Raw genomic sequence first — 26,438 nt, forward strand, 5'->3', positions numbered from 1 at the left:
ATTGCCAATATATGAATATACTGTAAGCATAGGTTACACCGATGGTAATTAACGCTAGCCGAAACATAAATTTCCACAATCCATAATTATATTATTCCATATTTATAAACTACACCATAGCCATAAAGATTCATTATAACCGTTAACTAATTACAAGGGTCGGAACTTAAATAGTGGCAACTATTGATTCACAACCGATACAAAAGAGTTACATGTCTGCACCTGTTACTGTCCTTCAAAGTAGGCACCAGCGTTGTGTAGAACCCGTTGCCAGCGATGTTGAAAGCGTAGCATACCGTTAGCAGAGTCTGTTGTGTTGATGGTGCGAATGGAGCTGTCTACTGCCTGTCGAATCTCTGGAACAGTCCTGAAGCGAATGCCACGAAATAGTTCCTTCATCTTCGGGATAAAATCGACGGGCTTTAAGTCGTATTACTGTTCGTTTTTGAGCATCACCTGCGACTAGCTTTGCGAGAGAAGCGGGTGCGCAACCCACCCATCATTATGCACGACAATGCGCGGGCGCATACAGCGCAAGCTGTGGCTGCTCTGTTCGGTCGATGGGACTCGGACGTACTGTACCATCCACCATACTACCCGGACTTAAGTCTGCTTGAGCAGTGCTCTTTCCATCTATCTGGTGTCGGAAAAAAAAACACAATTTATTCCGGTTTCTCGCTACAACCGGAGACATCTCCATCGCCGAGAAAGCCGCGACAATCAGTGTGATTTAAGGGCGCCGACAGGAGTGGCGGAATAATCGATTATGTTCAAGTGGGGGCGATATTTATGGCGGACGCGATAGGCCCCCGGCAGAAGAATGAAAACGCTTTACGCCGCGGCAAACCGTTAAATGGCGCGAGTTAATAATGATTTAACGACCCGAAGCGGCCGCCGTTAAACATTACGGCATCGGCCAGCGCTTTAAACAAAAATTTATACCCTGGGGCTTTTAATGGCTATTAGCAGAATGGAGCGTCTTAAAACCGAGCGCAGAAATATGATGAACTATGAGATGTTACATTTCCGCTCTAATTACGCACTGTGACAACTACGAGATATAAAACGCCCTCACCGACTTTGAGAGTGTTATACAATAAAGCACCAGTCCGATATTCAAGGACGTTGCCAAAAGGGGGGGGGGGGTGTTCAGGGGATCGGTAACCTCCGCCCCCTCCTCAACCCTTCACCTAAACGAAATTACACACGACCTAGTTGTTGCCGCACAGTGAAATGGAAAGATATTTTGGTTTTCAATCACGCGACGACAAAGGGATACGCCCTATCGACAGTCAACAAGGTCAATGTTAGATTTAAGCTATTGCCATGTCGACAGCACTATGGACTACCGCCCATGCATAATTTAGCCAAGTGCAACAACTGCTCATATTTGGCCTTACTTGAAACCAGATGTTGTTTTGTTAATCACTTCATTTCTTACCTGCAGTTGAATTTAATTCGAGTGCTGTCGCTTATTGCTTTTGTGCTGCGTGCTGCTGCGACAGTTTCTAATGAGAAAGACGAGGAAAATCGATTTTAATTCGTCCACCAGCAGTATGTCAATTTAAAATTATGTACGCACTACTATAATAGTCTTTATCACTTATCTGCAGCAGTTTAATATTAGCACTGGAGTCGTTATTTGGAGATTGGTAGAACCTTTGGGTTGCAGTATTTCAGTGCTTCACAAGACAGTGAAGCGGTAAACATCATTACAAATAACATTAAATTAAAATCAGTGCGTAGAAACACACTTGGATTTGCCTGTGCAGCACAAAAAATCGCAACTGATGAACAAAAATACCGCCCAATCGATGATGGTTGCATCTCTTTAAAAATTTTGCTCATTAGTAGCCCAAAATTGCAAAATATCTCCCCATCTGATCACTCGGACGATACTCAGCTATGAACACCAGTTTCGACACAGAAATGTGGACGGCTTTGTAGAGAGCGGAAGTGGCTAGTGATGGCAGCACATTCTGTAGTTCGTTCGCTCCTGAAACATGTTTTCTGCGGTTTGCTTGAGTTCTTCCGAGCCGGCTGCGCCCTATATTCTACCCCCCCCCCCCCTTCCCCCTCACCACCTCCAATTTCGTCCAGAATCTATTTACGCTCTTGTAATAGAACAACAACTGAAGATTTTCTAGACGTCCTGCGATTATCTTCAAACTGTACTGTTTTTAAGTTGTAGAAACAATGATATGAAAAGTATTTTTAGTTACTTTTTAAGCAGTGCGTATACTGAATTTGGGGAACAGTTGTTTACTTCTCGGGCAGACTGTATTTAATTTTAATGTTGGTCCGACAATATGCGTAGTTCAGCGAATTTTACATTGAAGGCGTCTAGCGATCATAATTTTCTACTAAAGCGTATGTATCTGTGCATAAAGATGGCTTACTTGTGGAATGGCGATGTATCACGTCAAGTTTTACTACAATAACGATGATCTAACTACAAAATGTCTTATTCGAAATATCCTAGGAACAGTGAGTCCTGCCGTCAGAACTGTAACACATTTGTAACTAAGCGTCATACAAACGACAATATATGTTTTACATCGTAGAGGACTTTATTAACATAAACATTTTATCATCGCTAAATACAAACTCAGTTATGAGTCCTGCTGAAATTAATGCGTGAATCAACGTTACGATCCCTCCACTGTAGCTCATAGTGACGGTGTGTTCCGTTTTGATTCATAAATAAATTTTGAGGCTACGGTTTCAAATTGACTGGTGAAATAATAATTTAAAAAGTTCTTGATCACTTAACAAAATTAAAGAATTTTAATGAAATTAAAGTAACATCTCACAATGAATAGAGGAACGTGGGATAATTTGGTGTGCTGAAGGTAATCCGACTTGGTTTCAGTTAAGTCGTAAATTTAAATATAAGATTGTACTGGGCGAAAAATCGCTGTTGTTTGGAGGTTTGAACATGTTCAGCTCTGTAAGTTACTGACCCCATAGTCAAGGTTTTTCTGCTCTGCGGTAGTGAACCCTATAGCAGAAGACTGAGCTGTGTTTTGTTAGCAAAGAGGTAATACATTATATTGGTATTTTAATTCGTTTGCCAGTAAAGTGAAGTTATCATATTGCCAAATAAATACAGTATTTAATTGTGCATTTGGGTACTCCTCTTATGTACTGTTGAGAATATATGTTAAAACTTTTTAAGAAAAATTTTTCTTGCTTCACTTTATAGACCAAATAGGCTACTATTTGTATGAAAGCCACCCAAAAGCAAATCATGCGCATAAAAATTAAAAAACAAATACGTGTCTTTTCAGAATAAATGAAAAATATGAGCCTTTTTAAGGTCTTCTTTAACAAATCGTACCATACCTTAGTTAATGTTTCGGCTGGCTGAAATGTTTGCACACTGCAAGTTACAACACATAAAACCTAACAAACTAATCCTTACTGTACGATTGAGATAAATAATCTTATCAAATAATCTACCAACAATTTATTTTCACGACAGTAAAGAAATTATAACTGAAAGTTCTTAGATCTTACGGTCTATCGGTCCTCGATTTATTATCATCATTTACAGTTGAACAGTCGTGGAAATTAAAAGTGGACTGTACTTGGAAAAACTAGAGCATGAAACGAGTTGAATTTGTTCCAGTCATTCTATTTGGTTTTTGTTCAGCTGATGATTGAAAGATGTCTTTTATTATAATTAGGCGAACAGTTAGTGAAGAATACATCAACCCTAACGCCGGTTCCAACAGTGAAGTGCTTTACTAGAATTGGTGCTATGCGCCTTCCTGCGGCCCGTGAAGTCAGTTGCTGGTAATACTCAAGGCTTGCCTCTGACGTTTTTGAGATAGACAATGCCCTGTTAGACGCCAACTTAGGACTAACAGCCAAAAAATGGCTTGAAAGCAATAGAGGTCTACACGCAAGACTTTTAGAGTAAGAGCCTAACACACTTTTACTTAGCACCCGAAGAGCACAACATTACCTACAGCGAAAGATACGCGTCTTAAAGATATATTGAAACTGGTAGTTGATGTACTTCTGTGGTGCAACACCAAAATTGAATCAGAATCGCATACTTTTTATGATCTGCACCAGCGGTTCTCAACGGGGCAGGTATCAAAAGTTATTAAACGCTTGTTTAAATAAAAGTTATAAATTACTTCCGAGCAAAATTAGTCTCTCTCTAACAAGGGAACCTCCCCATTGCCCCGCCCCCCTCAGGTTTAGTGGTGCAATGGCCAAGTGGATAGCAAGTCAAAAAGCGAACACAGGTCAAGCATGAAAACGGGAAGAACATGTACTGAACTACGAAAAAAGAAGAAAACTAGAAACAGTGAACGGTCCGAGCCCAAGATATGCAATGTCAAGCAAGAAACAACTTTGGTTCCTGGTCGTGTGACCACGATGTTGCACCGCAAAGCGGAGGATTCGTGTTGAAGTCTCCCTCGTCCCCTATTTTTTTTTTCCAGATAATTATGAGGTTTCCGTCCGTTGATTGACACGTCTTTTCTCCTTCTGTAGTCTTGGCAATTGTCATACTAAACACCTGTTATAGAATATGAGTCATGTGGTAAGAATATATTTGCGTTGCAAGTAAATTTGATGAATAGTGAGAGCAGGTGAGAGGCCGCATTAATCTCTTACAGAAAGGAAAACAACAAATAAACGGGTGTGAACTGTGTCTCAACAAAGAAATTCAAGAGTCAAAACTTGCAAAACAGAACGCAAGAGTCATAACATGTTGTATTTGTGTAGAACAAGTAGAAGGTACGTAGCTCTGGAGGTCCCTTTCTAACACCTCGCTGCTGCATACGAACGTAACTCCGCGACACAGAAACAAATCTGACTACAGCGAACAGACTCGACAATGACCACACGGCAGTTCATAAATGGGCAAGATTGGGGGGGGGGGGGGGGGGGTGTTTGAAGACGGGTCTTCCATTTTGCAGTCCAACACTGTGACCACACAACCACGACGCCCGCAAATTCGCTCGCTGCTGCTTACGTTAAGCGTGGACCGTTAACTGTTTCTATTTTGCTTCTTTTTCCACAGTTCTGTGCATCCCTATAATATTTTTGACAAGATGTAAACGTTGGTTTACTGAGAGAGTACAAGGTGTCCCTTTTTTACGTTGCTGTCTTTCCTGCGGTGCGCCTCCAGATGCGCCCTGCTATCTGACGCATTTACGCGGTGAACGAGCAGTAGCAAAATGGTTCAAATGGCTCTGAGCACTATGGGACTTAACATCTATGGTCATCAGTACCCTAGAACTTAGAACTGCTTAAACCTAACTAACCTAAGGACATCACACAACACCCAGCCATCACGAGGCAGAGAAAATCCCTGACCCCGCCGGGAATCGAACCCGGGAACCCGGGCGTGGGAAGCGAGAACGCTACCGCACGACCACGAGATGCGGGCTGAACAGTAGCACCTGCAGTTCACAACACTGGGCGCGACAATCTGGGACTGTTGTGGCCGAATCAACAAAGCTTTGGAAGGATCAACATACGTGCAGAATAGAGAAAGTGTCTTGAGTTTTGAATGATTCATTCAATTTTGCAGTGCTTCAAGTACGTGAGGCTTTTCGTTCAGTCGACATTTTTTCGAAGTCCTTCAGAGTCACTGTGTACATCTACACAGTACATTCAAAGGATTACTTACGTGGACCTCTTGTTAAAAATACATTTCTGTTGCAATTACTATTTACTATAGAGATAAGTTCACATATTTTGCCTTGCACAGACATCATTTGTGTCGAAATTTCCAAATCTTTCTTGGGTGGAAACAAATGATGATGACATCTTAGTCTTTTGTCAGCACTTGGACGCACTTAAGGAAGCTTTTACGAACTGATTTCAGGGTCTCCTTCAAATTACAATTCCAGGTTGGCTACCTGACCCTTTCTTGGTTCAAATGGCTATGAGTACTAAGGGACTTAACATCTGAGGTCATCAGTCCCTAGAACTTAGAACTACTTAAACCTAACTAACCTAAGGACATCACACACATCCATGCCCGAGGCAGGATTCGAACCTGCAACCGTAGCAGTCCGGCGGTTCCGGACTCCAGCGCCTACAACCGCACGGCCACCGCGGCCGGCAATACGGTATTCTTGGATTAAGACTGTGACCATGGAATTATTGTTCGAAAAGTATGTTATAATCTAAACTGTTTGGAAAACATTGAGACACAATCCCAATAAAAAATAAATAACACATTTGCTTTCTCTGAAACGATGAGTAATTATTTCTTCGAAAATGGGGGCGGTGGATGAGAAAATGTTGAGGTCCTATGATCTAGACTGCACGAACTAATGAGTGCCGAAATCCAATATATTATTACAGTCTTAGTATTGAGGCATCCACTCACTAATCAGACTTATCTGCTTTTTCAGATGTCATCAGAATTATCTCACTCTCTGAAAAGACTCTGCACTCAACTATGCAGAAATCAAATGTCCATTTTGCTGACACATTGCTCCTTGACAAATTACTGAGTGAGGTGACATGTTTGTTAAGACATTGGACTCGTTTCCAGAGGTTTGGTATTCGAACCCAGTCCAAACGAAGAAAGAAGGAAGGAATATTAGCGCTTAACGTGCTGCCGGCGACAAGATCGTTAATAAGAGACGGAATAAGAGCTCGGATTGGGGAAAAAATGGAGGGGGGCCGGCAAGGAGAACTGCGCGCTGTCTTACAAAAATTAAATTTGCCTGAAGTAATTTAAGGAAGTCATGGAAATGAGGATGGCCAGATGAGACATAATCCCCGCTCCTCTTGATTTCTCATCGTGCTGATTTAGGTTTTCCGTGGCTTCCCCACACATTTTAACGCGAATACCAGGATGTCTCTTCTAATAAGATCTCGGCTAATGACCTTTCCGACCCGCATTCAGGGCGAGTGTTGCGTCCCTAATTAGCTACCCGTCGGCGGAAAGTTAAAATCCAAACTTACTTCTGAACACCCCACGACAATAATCACAGCTCACTAATTTCTTTCCTTCTTCACAAATTCTCTGAATACAATAAACCAGTTACAATTCAGCACTATTCCCTTTTGTCATGAGTTCGCCATCGGCGAAGAACGGTTAGTTAGGAAATTCTTCTCCGCGACTATCTAGCGAACTCTCAAGGACGGCAGCACTTCTCCCAACTCCAGCGGTCCGAAGTTTAATTCCCTTACATTCTGCAGCGCTAACGTTAAGACTGCAACAAGGCCTACAGAGAGTCGACTTCTGGTGCGGATGACGGAGCTCCTCGGCCTTCAAGACAATTAAATTTAACTTAGGCGCACAAACAGGCGGAAGTGCCCACTACAGACTGATTACACGATTGGCCAACAGTCACTGGAAACGGTGCCAACTGCTGAACACCCATGAATATGCGTCGCGGGAAAGGCTGATGGCCGACCGAGATACACGGGCAGACCCCTAGGGGAATATAATCACCCACGAAGGACGCGGGCTACAAAACTCTCTTGTTCGAGCAGTTCTTGAGCAGCACACATCGTCATGGAACCTGCAATTCAGATTAATGGATAATATCCGAAGAATAGCAGCCAGTCCCTCCCCCCCCCCCCCCCCCTCACGCGTTCGTTCAGCACACGTCGAACATCAATGAGATGATCACACAAACCGCTATGCAGCGTACATCGAAAGACAAGTGGAGCTTACATATAAACGTCCTCCCACATACATCACATAAACATGGCTGTCAAGTTGAACAATTAAGTGGTACACAAGTACCCATCGCCATACACCGTAAAGTGGCTTGGGAAATATCGATGTAGAATTTTAAATATATGTTCAGAACACTGACTAAGCATGAGAACAAATGGCTTCAGAGTAATTAACAAACGTTGCGACAGCTTACACAACAGGTAGTCGAGAATGTGTCCCAGTCCATTCACAATAACAAGTAACGAAACAAAAAACCAAAGATGTGTTTTTTTTTCAGTGCGAATAATCACAATATTTACACTTGTCTAAATTGAATGAAAAACTTACTCCGCGCGGCAGAACGGTCCGACTACACCTGCAGGAAAAACAGTTCCCAGTGGAGCGGAGCGAAACAAAATTTGCAGATGACAACGTGCAGGAGACGATTCTCGAACGCGCAGCGGATTCAAAACGCGATTACGCAAGAAATGAAAGCAGAACTTAATCGAGCAGATTTAACGATTCTGCACCGAAAGGTCTTTTAGTTATTACCAATTCAATTTCAGAGTTAACTGACAAACACGATCGATAAACAATTTCAGTGTCTGGATTCTGGATGTAGCATGTCATGAGCTATACAACGTACAATAGTTATTTTTCTTTTTTTTTTTTTTTACTGAAATTGCTGCAGCGCAACAGAGTCGTGGATATAACAGAACGCCCGAGTTGAAGACGTCAAGCCGGCCGAAGTAGCCGTGCGGTTAAAGGCGCTGCAGTCTGGAGCCGCAAGACCGCTACGGTCGCAGGTTCGAATCCTGCCTCGGGCATGGATGTTTGTGATGTCCTTAGGTTAGTTAGGTTTAACTAGTTCTAAGTTCTAGGGGACTAATAACCTCAGCAGTTGAGTCCCATAGTGCTCAGAGCCATTTGAACAATTTGAAGACGTCAAAATTGTTGGACATTTGGTCATTCGATCAGTCAGACATTTACAAACGAATAGAGGTTTTGTTTTAAAAATAGTTTACTGTCCGGCACAATCATACTCATTTTCATTACGAAAGTAATGGTTCCGGCAGTCACCACACATCTTCTGATCTGTAAGACAATTAAGTTTAAAAGTTCGAAGTGAAGCTATGCAAATTACGTCAAATAAAAACATATTGTATACAGCGACGTCATACCACAAGACCGATGCAGCAGTTCCCTCCGACCGCTGAGACAGGCACACGGTCAGTGGATGTTCACTGATGGGTCAAAACATTATGATCACCTGAATGAGATTTTCACTCTGCAGCGGAGTGTGCTCTTATATGAAACTTCCTGGCAGATTAAATCTGTGTGCCGGACCGAGACTCAAACTCGGGACCTATGCCTCTGACGAGGTACTGGCAGAATTGAACTGTGACGAAGGGTCGTGAGTCGTTTTTGGGTAGCTCAGTCGGGTTTTAAGCTGCCAGGAAGTCTCGTAGAGCACTTGCCCGCGTGACGCAAAGGTCCCGAGTTCTAGTCTCGGTCCGGCACACAGTTTTAATCTGCCAGGAAGTTTCATTATGATAATCTGCTCAATAGCTTGTTTGTCCGTCTTTGGAACGAAACACATCACTGATTCTGTATTAGGGATCCGATACTTCGTTGGTGGGTTTGTGGAGGCATGTGGCGTTGGATATCTACGCGTAAGTAACTGATTTGCGTACGCGGTGATGGCGGCCGATGGCGACCCAGATGGTTCTAGCAAGAAGGTGGACCTAATTCAAGCAACGAAACAGAGCTTAGAATTCCATGGCGGAAAGTATCCAACGATTTTTAACGTCTTTCAGCTTTGCGTTTGCCGGATCTGAATTAAACGTTGTCATTGCACCCTTTACGTAAGTTGATTGTTCGCCTCGGTAGCTGAGGAGTCAGCGCAGCAGGGGCACAGGTTCGATTCCCAGCCGGGAACTGGGTGTTTTGTTGTCCTCAACTTCGTATCGTCAAAACTAACACTAAAGTCGCCCAAAACACAGTCGTATTGTTTTCCTCTACTGAGATGGCTGCAGGGGCACGAACGGACAGCCAATAAATGAATAAGAAAAGTTGATTGCGACACGCTATCAATTCGACCTACGAAAAATACTCTCCTATTCTTCTTGATGACCTCTTTGCCTTTGGTCGCTAATCTCTCCCCCTACCTCTCTTTCTCTTTCTCTCTGTCTTATTGGTGACACTATGAAAAAGACTGGCTCTGTTTGTAACCAGGTCTACAATATTTCTTTGTAAATTTAGTTTTTTTGAGGCCGTTGTCAGACAATGTTTTCAATATTATTTCTCAAGCCTGTCATTAAAGGCATATGGGTGGCATCAGACTGACAGGTATTTAGTTACGTGTGCTACGGGTCATATTAGTGATAAACGCTAAGGGGTGAAACGTCTCAACTGAACAAACACAGAAAGCATATTTTAAAGAAATTATATTGCTACATGCTGGCCATTTACAGGTTTCTTTCGGTATACATGACTTATTATTTCTATTTAAGAATTCCTCTATGATATAGTAGGAGTTGCTACGGAGAAAGGTCTTTAATGTACATTTGAAAACACTTCTGCTGACTGCAACACATTTGATCTCCATGAGCAGACTGTCAAAAAGTTTTGTAGCTGGTTATTTCGTCCCTTTTTGTACCAAAAGTGAGATTCATTAAAGAATAAATCAGTCATTTTTCCTTCTACTGTTGTGCTTGTGAATATTTGGCTACTCTCAAACTCAGATGGATTGTTAACGAGGCCGAGCGGTTGTAGGCGCTACAGTCTGGAATCGCGCAACCGCTACGGTCGGAGGTTCGAATCCTGCCTCCGGCATGGATGTATGTGATGTCCTTAGGTTAGTTAGGTTTAAGTAGTTCTACGTTCTAGGGGACTGATGACCTCAGATGTTAAGTCCCAAAGTGCGCATAGGCATTTTTTTTTTGCTAACGACAAATTTCATAAGTGAATAAATGTACTAGACAGAGCCGTTAATATTCCCAGCTGCTTAAAGAGATGACTGCAAGATGTACGTATTTGCACTCGTGATTCTCATTAGATTCTTTTGTGCAATGGATATTTTTTGCCTAAGCGAGGAGTTACGCGAGTATATTTGTCCGTAAGACATCAGGGAACCAAAATACACACAGTACGTCACATTACTAACTTCTATGTTCCCAAACTTAGTAATTATTCTTACGGCGGAAGTAGCTGAACGTAAACGTTTTATCAGGTCTATCATATGGTTTTTCCAGTCGATATAATTTAGTGGCGTTGCACTGGGACGATGCTGGTACAAGTACAAAACGTTTTCGGCGAAGGAAAAGTGGGAGCGGCGTACGCTGATCCATTCGGTTCGTGGACAGAGGGCGCGCGCCGCGACAAGTAGTCGAGATGAGGAGCCGTGTGTGACACACCAGGGCGGACACAAGTAACTCTCGCCGCACCACAGCGTCAGAAGAGGAACAATTCAGTGATTCGTTTCGCCGCGCTGAGAGACAGGTTGGCTTCCCGAAACAGCTGCTGAGTGCAGGGGACAAGCAGAACGTGACAAGGGCTCGGCGCCTCTGCTCGTGTCAGCTGGGAGGCTGCTGCGCTGGTCTTTTGTGTGGGCGAGACTTCGGAATATGACACACACCGCTCGAAATACCAGCAATGGCAGTGGGTACTTGAACCAACTGCGCCGTCATCCAGAAAGTTCTGGCCAGTGGTGCAGACACTTGTCCTCCCGCATGTTGGAGGCTCAGTATACTACGTTACCGACAAGGAGAGGTCCCCAGCGGTGGGCCAGGCTTTCTGAAACCATCTGTACGGTGACGTAGGTTAAGATACCAGGCATCACACCCTGCAGCCATTCACACTGGTGGAACCTCGTTTGCGAGTAATCGACGAAGAATAACTTTCGTGACCGTCAACAGCGATGAAAAATGGGTAATGTGCAGTGTAACGGATAGGGTAAGGACTTCACAGGTGGAAAATCATGGATTCGATTCTCGTCTGGTGCTTTGAATTTTTTTGTTTATAAATCTTTATTAAAATTGCTTCGCTCATTTTTAAATTAATTAACTGGTTTAAATGTAATTTTTTATTTCTATTCCTTTGTCCCAGCATTTTAGTCACCAAATCAACTTTTTCTTTTGTTCTTATATTTTCTTTCCATCGTTCTTTTTTCCATTGGAAATTTTTTAAATTTGTATTTCATTATATTTATCTATTGCAATATTTAATTATTTGAAAATACCGATCTATCGGTTATAAGACAGAAGACGAAGTAATCTGTTTATATTACATTCTGGAATTTTATCAAAAATGTACCTTTCGTTAGAAGCTGTGCATTTTTTAAAATGGCAATCGTCGTATAAATACACTCCTGGAAATTGAAATAAGAACACCGTGAATTCATTGTCCCAGGAAGGGGAAACTTTATTGACACATTCCTGGGGTCAGATACATCACATGATCACACTGACAGAACCACAGGCACATAGACACAGGCAACATAGCATGCACAATGTCGGCACTAGTACAGTGTATATCCACCTTTCGCAGCAATGGAGACGATCGTAGAGATGCTGGATGTAGTCCTGTGGAACGGCTTGCCATGCCATTTCCACCTGGCGCCTCAGTTGGACCAGCGTTCGTGCTGGACGTGCAGACCGCGTGAGACGACGCTTCATCCAGTCCCAAACATGCTCAATGGGGGACAGATCCGGAGATCTTGCTGGCCAGGGTAGTTGACTTACACCTTCTAGAGCACGTTGGGTGGCACGGGATACATGCGGACGTGCATTGTCCTGTTGGAACAGCAAGTTCCCTTGCCGGTCTAGGAATGGTAGAACGATGGGTTCGATGACGGTTTGGATGTACCGTGCACTATTCAGTGTCCCCTCGACGATCACCAGTGGTGTACGGCCAGTGTAGGAGATCGCTCCCCACACCATGATGCCGGGTGTTGGCCCTGTGTGCCTCGGTCGTATGCAGTCCTGATTGTGGCGCTCACCTGCACGGCGCCAAACACGCATACGACCATCATTGGCACCAAGGCAGAAGCGACTCTCATCGCTGAAGACGACACGTCTCCATTCGTCCCTCCATTCACGCCTGTCGCGACACCACTGGAGGCGGGCTGCACGATGTTGGGGCGTGAGCGGAAGACGGCCTAACGGTGTGCGGGACCGTAGCCCAGCTTCATGGAGACGGTTGCGAATGGTCCTCGCCGATACCCCAGGAGCAACAGTGTCCCTAATTTGCTGGGAAGTGGCGGTGCGGTCCCCTACGGCACTGCGTAGGATCCTACGGTCTTGGCGTGCATCCGTGCGTCGCTGCGGTCCGGTCCCAGGTCGACGGGCACGTGCACCTTCCGCCGACCACTGGCGACAACATCGATGTACTGTGGAGACCTCACGCCCCACGTGTTGAGCAATTCGGCGGTACGTCCACCCGGCCTCCCGCATGCCCACTATACGCCCTCGCTCAAAGTCCGTCAACTGCACATACGGTTCACGCCCACGCTGTCGCGGCATGCTACCAGTGTTAAAGACTGCGATGGAGCTCCGTATGCCACGGCAAACTGGCTGACACTGACGGCGGCGGTGCACAAATGCTGCGCAGCTAGCGCCATTCGACGGCCAAAACCGCGGTTCCTGGTGTGTCCGCTGTGCCGTGCGTGTGATCATTGCTTGTACAGCCCTCTCGCAGTGTCCGGAGCAAGTATGGTGGGTCTGACACACCGGTGTCAACGTGTTCTTTTTTCCATTTCCAGGAGTGTATTTGAAACATACCATACATTCGTATTGCACTACAAGATTAAACGAAAGACGGGATTATAAGTAAAACGAAATTCAAGCAAAATGAGGAATAGAAATAATGAAAGCAATAAGATGGACGAAAAAAATAGGATGATAAAATGAAAGAAATTAAATCAAAATTAATACTAAAAATTAATTAAAATCACATGAACATAGATTTCAAGCGGAAAAAGAATGGTAGGAAGAAAAATGAGAGCTAATGAAGAACTTGATGTGACAAATTAAATGATGTGACAATAGAAATAAAAAATAGATGTAAACCAAGTAACTGAATACAAAAAATTGTGTGTGAAATCTTATGGGACTTAACTGCTAAGGTCATCAGTCCTTAAGCTTAGACACTACTTAACTTAAGTTATCCTAAGGACAAACACACATACCCATGCCCGAGGGAGGACTCGAACCTCCGCCGGGACTAGCCGTACAGTCCATGACTGCAGCGCCTCAGACCGCTCGGCTAATCCCGCGCGGCAACTGAATAGAAATAATGATCAAAATCATTTCGATAGAGGTTTAAAAATAAAGAAAATTAAAGCACTTGACAATTTTCAAATCAACTATCTTCTGCACGGGACTCCCTGCCCTATCCATTACACCACACAGCCACTCAGTTCAATAGTAAAAACGATACTGACTGTCAATCAAAACGTCGAAATTTTTTTTTTTTCGTCGATTACTCGTAAACGATGGCCGCCCAGGGTGAATGCCTGCAGTCTGTGACAGTTGGCACCTCAATCTACATCAACGTACAGGAAGTTTCAAAAAGCCTACCCCACCACTGGGAACCTCTCCTCGTGAGTGGTCCAGCCGCTCGTTTGCTGCACTGCCGAGTGCCTGTCATATGTACTCTGAAAGCCATGGGTCAAGGCAACCCGGAGGATGCAGTATTTCGTGATTTCCGATACGTATATGACTCGTTTCCACACCACAAAACTTGTGACTGCACTGACGATTTACTGGAATGGAGAACAGAACATGTTTTGTTGGATGGGGAGCCATCGAAAGAAGTGTAAGTAACTTCAGGCGCGACTCAGGGAAGTGTCTTGCAAAACCTTGTAGCTCTTATCGTATATTAATCACCTCGCAGATAATATTAATAGTATTCTCAGACCTTTTGCAGAAGGTGCAGTTATCTATAATGAAGTACTATCTCAAAAACTTTACGTAAGTATCAGATCACATCTTAATAACATTTCAAAATGGTGCAGAGATTTGCAAAGTGTTTTAAAAAGTTGTGCACTGCCATAAACGCAGAATACTAGTAGCGTGTGACTACACCATCAGTGAGTCACGGCCGCAACCACTCTACTCGTCGAAATATCTAGATGTGACAATTTTGTACAGATTTGATATGGAATTATCACATCGGCTCAATCGTAGGTAAGGCCGGTGGTAGACGTCGGATCGGCACAGGAACTTGAAGTCGCTTAGCAGCCGAGAAGGAGAAGAACAAGCAGAAGAAGAAGAAGAATACGACTTTCTCAATTCCTCTCACCAAGTAATAAGTCTAACCAAGTAATAAGGCTGCAGAGATGTGGAAAAACGTTGCTGAGCGATAACATTAGCTAGAAGTGGGGGATAAACCTTGTTTTAATCTTTTTGATGAATGTTCCAATAAAAAAATGGTTCAAATGGCTCTGAGCACTATGCGACTTAACTTCTCAGGTCATCAATCGCCTAGAACTTAGAACTAATTAAACCTTACTAACCTCTGGACATCACACACATCCATGCCCGAAGCAGGATTCGAAACTGCGACCGTAGCGGTCGCTCGGTTCCAGACTGTAGCGCCTAGAACCGCACAGCCACTCCGGCCGGCAATGTTCTAATGAAACAACAAGCCGCCACGCAGTAATTCGAATTACTCTGGGAGAAAGCAATCAGGGGATGGCAGCAGCTTAAAAATGAGTCTTGGATACAGTGTGTCTAGACGCCAACACCGTCTACTGAAGATTTCAATGAACTCTGAAAAACGTCAGTTTTGGTTCTAATTCGTAAGAGATTGACGTTTGGTGCAATCGGAAGATCGAGGTTCCATGTTAGAGTTGGTACTTCAGGGCGGAAGCACAAGCTAAGCACAGTCGCCGCCAGACGCAGCCACGAATGAGACTCGTCGAAGAAGACAATCCAGAGGTTCCATACGCCGCCGCCGCTGGAAGTCTACTTACGTCAGAGACCAGCGCCGCTCGCCACACTCGTTGATAGTGGACTCTGATAGCAGTAGCACTGTAATTCACATCCAGGAGCGAGCTACTGTCACTAGTCAGAATTGCGAACAGTATATATGACATGATAACTGACTGACATTCAGTGCTAGAACTAAACTGTTATCTTGGTGTTCAAAAATGGTTCAAATGGCTCTGAGCACTATGGGACTCAACTGCTGAGGTCATTAGTCCCCTAGAACTTAGAACTAGTTAAACCTAACTAACCTAAGGACACCACAAACATCCATGCCCGAGGCAGGATTCGAACCTGCGACCGTAGCGATCTTGCGCAGCGCCTTTAACCGCACGGCCACTTCGGCCGGCTATCTTGGTGTTCAGCGATCTTAATATATCCTGCCTCCTATGGATTTGGATGTTCCCAAAGATAAGTATTCTACATTAAAGTATTACTGAATCTCAATAATATTCTTTACATGTTGTAGCATCCGCACGACCTCCTCCGTAAGTCAAACCTAATGAACTGTTGTCACATATAAAATGGCGTAATTATTTTAGTTGCGCCAGGCCAGATTGTTCAAAAAAGTTGTTATTACAATGAATTAAATATCTTGCAGTTACCCAAGGATCACAAGGCGCAGTGCTTGTTCCAAGACGGGGCTTTTTTTTTTTTTTTCTTCAAGAGTGTGTTTCAGTGATAACGTTGAAATGTGACGATTAACCTGCTAATTTGCAGTGCTCCGCAATGTTTAATTAACCTCAAGAATATTAAGCGAAATTAAAGCAATACAATTACGCCTTTATGCGTAGAGAAAGAGCTTTGAGTTATAGGTAGGCTGGCGCGTCTTTAGGATCACAAATCGATAGTTTAATAAAATATCCGTTCCATATTTTCGGGGATTTTGAGTAGTAGTTCCCTATCGATTGACGTCTCACCTGCGCCAGAATTTTACATTTATCCAGGCGGTCAGGATCGGGAGCCTGGAAGTGACAGCAGAAAGTCTCAAGTTCGCATATGAAACTCACCACCAAATAAAGAGGGCCTGCTGGTGCTAGTCTGGTCAGTATAAATGCCATTACCGTAATGGCTGCTCGATTTCGAGAGGTGATGGAAGAACAAGACGTATGTATGTATGTATTTATTGAACTGGAGACCTGGAAACGACGGAGAGGCTTCGTCCCCGCCGTAGCCCTCAGTCGTACACAACCCCACAACAGGCTACAGCTGTCCACTCACCCCATCGCCGCCTCACACCGAACCCAGGGCTACTGTGAGGTTTCCCCCCCCCCCCCCTCTCCCGGTCTCATTCCACACGAGTGTAACCCCAATTTTTGCGTGGTAGAGTAATTACGATGTACGCGTACGTGCAGACAGTCTTTGCGCAGCAATCGCCGACGTAGTGTAACTGAGGCGGAATAAAGGGAACCAGCCTGCATTCGCCGAGGCAGATGGAAAACCGCCTAAAAACCATCCACCGACTGGCCGGCACACCGGACCTCGGCACTAATCCGCCGGGCGGATTCGTGCCGGGGACCGGCACGCCCTCCCGCTCGGGAAGCAGTGCGTTAGCCCACACGGCTAACCGGGCGGGCGAGAACAAGACGACTACGAAATGAAAGTTGGGCTCCTGACACTGGGGTCACAGCAGCACCAAGAGCGTCGGGCCGTCCCACTGCAAGGCCGTGAGTTCCGAGGAGTAGAGTACACGCAAACAGCGTATCGTGGAGATGATGATGATTATGTCAAAGCGCGGGGGAAGTGCGGTGGAATTAATGCATGCGTCACGAGGCTACGCCATTTACATAGACGCGAAATCGATGTCGCACTGCACCCGCATTTATTGGAATATTAATGGCAGTATTTTCATACTCTCTACCAGGTTTGCTCATCAATATTAATTCTTCTGCATTAGTTATAGCGCCGGCCGCCGTCGACACACGCCCCTGTGGACAATGGGCCACCATTTCTGACACACGGACGCCATAACGCGGTTGCTGCGGTCCCGACGCCGTTCCGAATAACACGGTTAATTACCGCTATAAATATCGCGCTTTTCGGCCATTTCGTTTAGCTGCATATTATAATATGCTGTCCAAAAACAATAGCTTGCAGGTGGCGTAAAATAATTTAAAGGATGTTGAAAGAGACATGGCGGGGCAGGGGAGGGACTAGAAGTCAAAGGGGAGAAGGGATGCAGATATAACTCAGCAACCGTGTATTCCATGAAGAACAATGCTGGAGCAATTTGTTCCCTCGTACACCTGAAGTTGGCGAGTATTACGTTACTTAAAATTATGGAAAATTTAGTGATAATTGATAGTAAGTAACTGTATGGACATGTTAAACGTGCACAATAAACTCTCAAAGAAATCTATGAATTCTATCATCTCCGAAAAAAAACGGCGTAGAAGGAAGATGCAAGAAAAACATTTTAGAACGACAGCATTTGACATAAGGGATTTCTATAAAACAAGACTCATCTGTTAATATCGAAATACATACACCTAGAGGAAAAGATTGAGTACCGCACAGCTGCGAAACCTCGACAATGGAAGAAACAGATATGAAAGTATTCGGCGCCTTTGGATGGTAGTGTTATAGGAAAGCGGTGAAGATCAGATGAATGATCCGTCAAGGAATGACGGTTTCATGCAACGAATCAACGGAAAATAGGAGAGTCCTCAGGAAGATCCTAGGCCCGGTAGAAGATGGTGGGAATTCAGAAGGCGACGTAATTCGGACCTCTACAAACATATCGAGAGGCTCTCTGACTGTGCAAGAAAAAGATAGGTTGCTTCCTACAGCCATGTTGCAAGACTGCCTCCAAACAGATTGAGAAACCATCTGTTCAGCTTCTGGCAAAACAAGAAGGTTCTAGGTGCTACAGTCTGGAAATGCGCGACCGCTACGGCCGCAAGTTCGAATCCTGCCTCGGGCATGGATGTGTGCGATGTCCTTAGGTTAGTTAGGTTTATGTAGTTCTAGGGGACTGAGGACCTCAGAAGTTAAGTCCCATAGTGCTCAGAGCCAAGAAGTTGCGCACTACTTGGCTGATATAAACTGAAAACGACATTAAAGAAGTGGGAATAACTGATCTCCAGAACAGACAGTCTGTGAGACCTAACCTGAAGGAAGCCCAAGGATTTCAGGAAAAGCCACGAAGGAAAGGTACCCCCTGGACAAAAGAAAGGAAGGAGTTACATCGGCAGCGGAAGCGACAGTACTGGGCAAACCCAACTGTCGAACAAGCGTGGTCCAAAGTAGGCCCATTCGGAAGAAGAAGTAGTAGTAGAAGAAGAAGAAGAAAAAGAAGAGTTTTACTATTCGGGCAACAAACTTACTGATGACCGCCGAAGTGAAGTGGATATAAAATGCAGGCGGGCAATAGCAAGGAAAGCATTTCCGAAAAAGAGAAATAAGTTTAGTATCAGATATAAATTTAAGCGTTAGGAATTCTTATCTGAAAGTATTTGTCAGGAGTGTAGCCTTCCACTCGTTCCCTTTCCTGTTCCATTCGCAAACGGAGCACGGGAAGAACGACTGTCTAAATGTACGATGCGGCAGTAGAAAGGCACTGGAGTCAGCCGCAAGTGTCTTGTACGGCAGTGAAACGAGGGCTGAAAGCAGTACGGATAAGACGAGAACTGAAGCTTTTGGAAAATGTTGCTACAGAAGAATACTAAACATTAGGTGGATAGATCGTTTAACTAATGGTCGAATACTGAATAAAATTGGAGAAAAAAATTGTGGTAACTTGTATCGAAGAAGGGACTGGTTGCTGTGAAACATCCACATGCATGAAAGAATCGTGAATTTGGTAGAGGAGGTAAGTACACAGGATACGAAATTTGAGAGGGAGGCTAAAGGGACGAATACAGTAAACAGCTTCAAATGGGTGTACACTGAGGTGACAAAAGTCGTGGTTTACCTCTGAACATCGTGTTGGACCTCCTCTTGTGTAATGCAACAATTCGATGTGCCACGGACTCAACAAGTCTTTGGGAGTCCGCTGCAGAAATACTCAGCCACGCTGCCTCTGCAGTGTTGTCGATGCAGGCTACTGGCCTCTCGACTATGTCACATAAATGGTCGATGGGATTCATGTCGGGCGACATGATTAGCCAAATCATGTACTCGAATTGTTCAGAATGTCTCCAAACCAATCCCGAACCACTGTGGCCCGGTGACATGGCGTATTGTCATCCGTAAAAATTCCATCGTTGTTTGGGAACATAAAGTACATCAACGGGTCAAATTTTCTCCAAGCAGCCGAACATAACCATCTGGAGTCAATGACTGATTCAGTTAGACCAGAGACGACCCAGTCCACTCCGTGTAAACAGACCCACACCGCTATGGAGCCACCACCAACTTGTAGAGAGCCTTCTTGACAACTTGGATCCATGGCTATGTGGAGTCTAAGCTACACTCGACAGCTACAATCAGCTCCAACCAAACGATATAGGGACTCATCTGACCAGGCCACAGTTTTACAGTCGTCTATGGTCCAACCGATATGGTCACGAACCCGGGAGAAGAGGCGCTGTAGGCGATGTCGTGTTTTACCAAAGGCACTCGCCTTGGTCGTCTGCTGCCATACCCAATTAAAGCCAAATTTAGCCGCATTGTCCTAAAGGATACGTTCGTCGTGCGTCCCACATTGATTTCTGTTGTTTGTCTGCTAGTACTGACAACACTAAACAAACGCCGCTGCTCTCGGTCGTTAAGTGAAGGGTGTCGGCCACTGCCTGAAAGGTAATGCCAGATATTTGATACTCTCGGCACCCTCTTGACGCTGTGGATCTCTGACAACTGAATTCCACGGAGATGAAAGTCCCATGCGTCTAGCTCCAACTACCATTCCACGTTCAAAGTCCGCTGACGCCCGTTCTGCGGCCACAATCACATCGTCGCAAGCCTTTTCACATGAATCAGCTGACTAAAAATACGAAAAAAATATGTAATAACAAACCGAAATTTCGCGCCGTTATCTTGTAAGTTGGTAAGCGTGCTACAAACAGCGTTCAGAATGGCCTGTAGGTGGCAGCATAGTGCAGATGCACACATACCGTCGCAGTACCAGTATAAAGATGGCCGTCCACTTGCGACTTGCACCACGGAAGAACAGCGTTCTGTTATTCGGTTTTTGCGTAGTGAAGATGTGAAACCTATTGAAATTCATCGACGAATGAAGGTTCAGTACGGTGATGCATGTTTGTCACCAGCAGCAAGTCTACGAATGGAGTACGAAGTTCGCAAATGGTGTGACTTCAATGGAAGATGCTCCTCGTCCAGGTCAGGCACAACGAGCTGTGACTCCACAGAACATTGCAGCAGTCGAAGCCACAGTGAAGGAAAAATGCCGAGTGACACTGAATGACACTGCAGCATGTTTATAGATTAGTCATGGGTCAGCACACCACATTGTGCATGATGTGCTCCAGTTTCACAAAGTGTTTGGAAGATGGATGCCACGGCAGCTGACTCCTGAAATGAGAGAACGACGTGTTGATGCTTGTGAAGAACTTCCTTGCAAGAATCGTTACTGGGGACGAAACCTGGGTTGACTTCCACCAACCGGAAACGAACTGAGCGAGCAAGGAATGGCGCCATTCCTCATCATCAAAACCAAAGATGTTTGGAACAGAACCCTCAACAGGGAAGGCTATTCTGACTCTGTTTTGCGACAAAAAAGGCGTCATTTTGGAGCATTACATGCCTAGAGGAACCACTGTCACCAGTGCATCATACGCAGATCTCCTAAAAATCATCTGCGGCCTGGGGGACAAGAAAGGAGCCTCCACGAAGACTATGTGAATGCAATACACATACTCGGGCGTCCCCTGCGCGGTTGTATACCGGCTGATCCTTTCACTCCAGAAGCAACATGACAATCCTGCAGAAAAGGACCTTATCACGCCCACCACTGACGATTATCTCTGTAAATATTGAAGGCCTGTCTGCATGCAAAGAACGTCTACTACAAGACCTCTGTCAGAAAGAGAAATGTGACGTCCTGTGTCTACAAGAAACTCACAGAGATAGCACACTCAAAAGACCCCAGATAAACGGCATGCGACTAGTAGCTGAAAGGCCACACCGACAGTATGGCAGCGCAATCTTTACCAGGCCAAACATACAGATCCTTTCAAGCAGTATAAATGACACCAATGGTACTGAAGTGCTAACCATTGAACTTAGTGACTGCACTGTTACATCAGTGTACAAACCACCAACTGTGGACTTTTCCAGCTCCAACGTAAACAATTTTAATAAAGACAGAATTAATTTTGTAATCGGTGATTTCAACAGCCACAGTACGCAGTGGGGCTACCAAGAAGACGACGACAATGGCACGGCTGTGATCTGCTGGGCCGAGCTAAACAACCTAAAACTGATACATGACAATAAACTGCCTGCTTCCTACAACAGTGGCAGATGGGGGAGAGGTTATAACCCGGACCTCATCTTCGTTAGCCATCAAGTAACGTACCAATGCTCAAAAGGAGTTTGCTCGCCAATTCCAAACACCAAGCACCGTCAAATAATGTGCCAGATCACATCTGTTCTTAAACCCCATAGCGTACCTTTTCGCCGTAGGTACAATTTTAAGAAAGCAGAATGGTCAACCTTTCAAAACCTCATAGAAGATTCTGTAAACAACCTACCACCTGAACCGAGATTCTATGACAATTTCGTGAAGGCTGTGCAGTGGTGTTCCAAGCAATCGATCCCTAGAGGATGCAGAAGCAATTATGTTGAAGGCCTTACGCCAGAATTAATCAGTTGCATCAATACCTGACACTGTTTGACGCAAACCCTCTATCCGCGGAAACTATCAGTGCGGGCGAGCAGCTAACCGAGTCACTAGCTAAAACCAGGAAAGAGAAATGGCTGAGGACAATAGAGGAATTGGACATGAAAAGGAGCAGTCAGAAAGCCTGGACACTCCTTAATCGTCTCAACAATGACCCGACTTTCTCTCCAGGACATGCTCCCGTCACAGCCGACCAAATAGCCCACCAGCTTCTCAAAAATGGGAAACCCGACACCAAAATCAGGAAGTCGGAGACCAAAATAGAATGGATTGAACACCAAGAAAATTCAACTCTGGCCACCCCCCTCACAATGGCAGATCTGGACAAAGCCATAGCGAAATGCAAGCTAAGGAAGGCCCCGGGCCTGGACGGGATTTTTGTTGAACAGATTAAACACTTTGGTCCCACCGTTAAACAATGGCTACTGAAACTGTTTAACAATTGTATGGAAACAGGTCAGATTCCCACAATCTGGAGGAAGGCTAAAGTTATTGCCATTTTAAAACCAGGCAAAAATGCTGATGACCCCAGAAATTTCCGACCCGTATCACTTCTCTGCCATATCTTTAAAATCTTTGAAAGAATACTCCAGGATCGCCTCTCCAGTGCCATAGAACCCTACCTAATCCCCCAGCAAGCAGGTTTCCGCCCTGGGAAAAGCACTACATCTCAGGTAATTAACCTCACGCAGCTGATTGAAGACGGCTATGAAAACCGGAAAATAACCGGTGTCGCCTTTATACACTTGACAGCCGCATATGACACCGTCAACTTACGTCTGCTAATGAAGAAGCTGTATGCCATTACCAGGGGCTTTAAATTCACATCCACAGTTAGAAGTCTGTTAGAGAACCGTAGGTTCTCTGTGGAATTCCAAGGGATGCATAGCAGGTGGCGGGCCCAGAAAAATGGTCTCCCTCAGGGCAGCGTACTGGCACCCTTACTTTTTAACATATACACCAACGATCAACCACTGCCAGCTGGTGCGGAAAACTATATCTACGCCGATGACCGTGCTACGGCCATACAGGGTGACTCCTTTGAGGATGTCTCTGAGACAAAGCTCACGGATGCGCTAGACATGCTCTGTCAGTACTACGCCGACAATCAACTCAAGCCGAACCCTAGCAAAACACAAGTTTGCGCCTTCCATCTCCGTAACAAGCAGGCATCCCGTAAGCTGCGTGTCTTCTAGAAGGACACACTCCTCGAACACTGCGTTAACCCCAAATACCTAGGAGTAACCCTAGACAGGGCTCTGACGTATAAACAGCACTGTATTAACACCAAAATGAAGGTGAGCGGCAGAAATAATATTCTTCGGAAAATAACGAACTCCTCCTGGGGCGCAAAGCCAGAGGTAGTGAGGACCACAGCACTAGCAGTTTGCTTCCCAGCAGGCGAATATGCAAGCAGTGTCTGGTACAACTCTACCCACGCTAAACAGGTCGACATTTTGTTTCTGTGCACACATATTTGTATATATATTTATATATATTTTCATATGCCTGTAATTAAATTTCTTTTCTGTGTGCTATTCATTCATTTTTTTATATTCCTGTATCCATGGTGCTTCAGACACGAATAAAAAAAATCTGCGGCCTGCAATCAAATCAAAGCGACGTGGATTGCTGTCAGCAGGTGTCCTTCTGCAACAAGACAACACAAGGCTCCACACTGCCCGTACAGCAGTTGCAACAATCACAGACCTGCATTTTGAGTGTCTTCCTCATCCACCAGACCTTGTCCCAAGTGACTTCCATATGTTTGGACCACTCAAAGACGCAATGGGAGGAAAGAAGTTCCGTTCTGATGAAGAGGTATGCCACGCGGTGCACGAGTGGTTGAGCGGACTAACAAAAGAATATTTTCCTAAAGGAATTGCCGGCCGGTGTGGCCGAGCGGTTCTAGGCGCGTCAGTCCGGAACCCCACGACCGCTACGGTCGCAGGTTCGAATCCTGCCTCGGGCATGGATGTGTGTGATGTCCTTAGGTTAGTTAGGTTTAAGTAGTTCTATGTTCTAGGGGACCTCAGATGTTGAGTCCCATAGTGCTCAGAGCCATTTGAACCTAAAGGAATTTATGCTCTTTGTAAACGCTGGAGGACTTGCATCGAGCGTGGGGGAGATTATGTTGAAAAGTGATACAGCTTTGTACCACTTCTGCACAATAAATAATATTTTAAAAAAATATTTAAGGTTTTCATTTGACTCACCCTCGTAAAAGCTCCGCCAATGTGCTGCCCTTTTATACCTTGTGTTCACGATACTTCCGCAACCTGTATACGTGTATGTTGCTGTATCCCATGAGTTTTGTCACCGCAGTGTATGTATGCTGTAGTAGTTATGCAGAGATAAAGAAGCCTTCACAGTATATATTAACGTGGAGTGTTGCATAAAACCAGTCTTCGGCTTCAAGATTACAATAAAAAAGCAACAGCAACAAAAGCAGTTACACTTAGGTTCCACACCCAGACAGGCTGGGAGAAGAGTTCGTACAGCAGGCAGACAGCTGCCACGGACCACAGAGAACAAAGTTCCACGTGCAACGCTTCCGCGAGGGTCTTTTAAAAGTTGCTGCACTCGCGCGGGCAGGGTTTTTCCTCGTCGGACCGCACACCACACCACACGAATGCAGATGAAACGGACGGCCGTCTTAAGTAAGAGCTTTTGCGGCGCCCGCGGCGAAAAATGAATTAAAATGTGTCACCCCCACGCGCGGGGCGTTTCTGCCCGCGTTCAAAAGAAATCCGGCCGCGGCCCATCCAGAGAAAACGCGGCGCGCGAGCGGTCGGCTGAATTACAGCAGTGTGTATACAGTGGAGTACGGCGTACTGTGTGCAGGGGCAGCGGCCGCCGTGCTTTGTCGTCTGGAAGCTCTGGAGGGGGCGGGCGAGTCATCAGAGTGAGCTGCTCCACGCCGCTTGTGCATGCTCCGCGAACTCTGTCGTTGTATTGAAAACCACACACACTCACATATATACACAAACGTGCAATACACATACGACTTTCTTCGTCTCCAACATCTGAAAGTGAGTCTGCCGGCTTCAGTCTTCCTTTCGCATTCTTAACGACTGGTCATAATGCATTTGTAACCATTCAAGTCAAAGCAGTTAACATACGCTATCAAAACTCACACAAACACACACCTCCCACCCTGATGAAGACTGTGCAACAACGCCGTGTCTCTGACACTTGTACGCTCAGCACGCACTAGACTCGACTCCCTCATTATTTCGTTGTTATACAAAGCAGTCTCACCCAATGAGATCTGCAGCGTAGGTAAAGGTAATCGGAAATGTATATCCGATTGTAGAGAGAAACTGCACAAACAAAGAATGGTTGTGCAAGCGAACAATTTTAGCGACAAAAATGACGTAGTTCGATACACAAATCAATGAATACAGAATATGATACCAGAGGTAATAACAAAATTTAAGTCCATTGACACAATGACGAACAACGGCAAGAGCGCAAACTCCCAAACAGAATTCCTACATTCCCGCAAGGTTCCCAGTATCCCCTTTCAAGACACTGAAACTACATCATGAAGATAAAATCAATAATCCGCTTCAGTTGCCAGTAATTTCTTAGTTTATTGCACGGCCTGTTTCGGAGCTTGAAGGTTCATCCTCAGGTGCTACCAAATAATTATACAGCCACAGCGGCCGCCTGGACAGCACGACATGGAAGTGATCCGTCACTGGTCCTACGCTTCCATGCGTTTCTTTGAACAACCCCCCCCCCCCCCCCCAAACTACTGACTGGCCCGACGCCACACATTTATGTATAATTATTTGGTGGTACGTGAACATGAAGCATTAGGCTTCGAAACCGGTCGTGCAATAAATTACGAAATTACTGGCAACTGCAGCGGATTTTGTTATTCTATACTTGTGTTCCTCAGTTCCGAACGTTCATACGATCAAATATTTTGCACATCGGAAAAGTGCACATCGGAAAAGAGGAAGTATCAAGCGGAAAACAAAAGGACACCTCA

At 45.0% G+C, this 26,438-nt stretch overlaps 1 protein-coding gene across 1 annotated transcript in view; it reads right to left on the reverse strand.

The window, feature by feature from the left end:
• LOC126198569 (neurobeachin) overlaps positions 1 to 26,438 on the reverse strand; it is a 1,606,419-nt gene that overhangs the window by 1,448,399 nt on the left and 131,582 nt on the right. The gene's annotated exons all lie outside the window — the stretch shown is intronic.

Source organism: Schistocerca nitens, chromosome 8 (genome assembly GCF_023898315.1).
Source record: "Schistocerca nitens isolate TAMUIC-IGC-003100 chromosome 8, iqSchNite1.1, whole genome shotgun sequence".
Lineage (NCBI taxonomy): Eukaryota > Metazoa > Arthropoda > Insecta > Orthoptera > Acrididae > Schistocerca > Schistocerca nitens.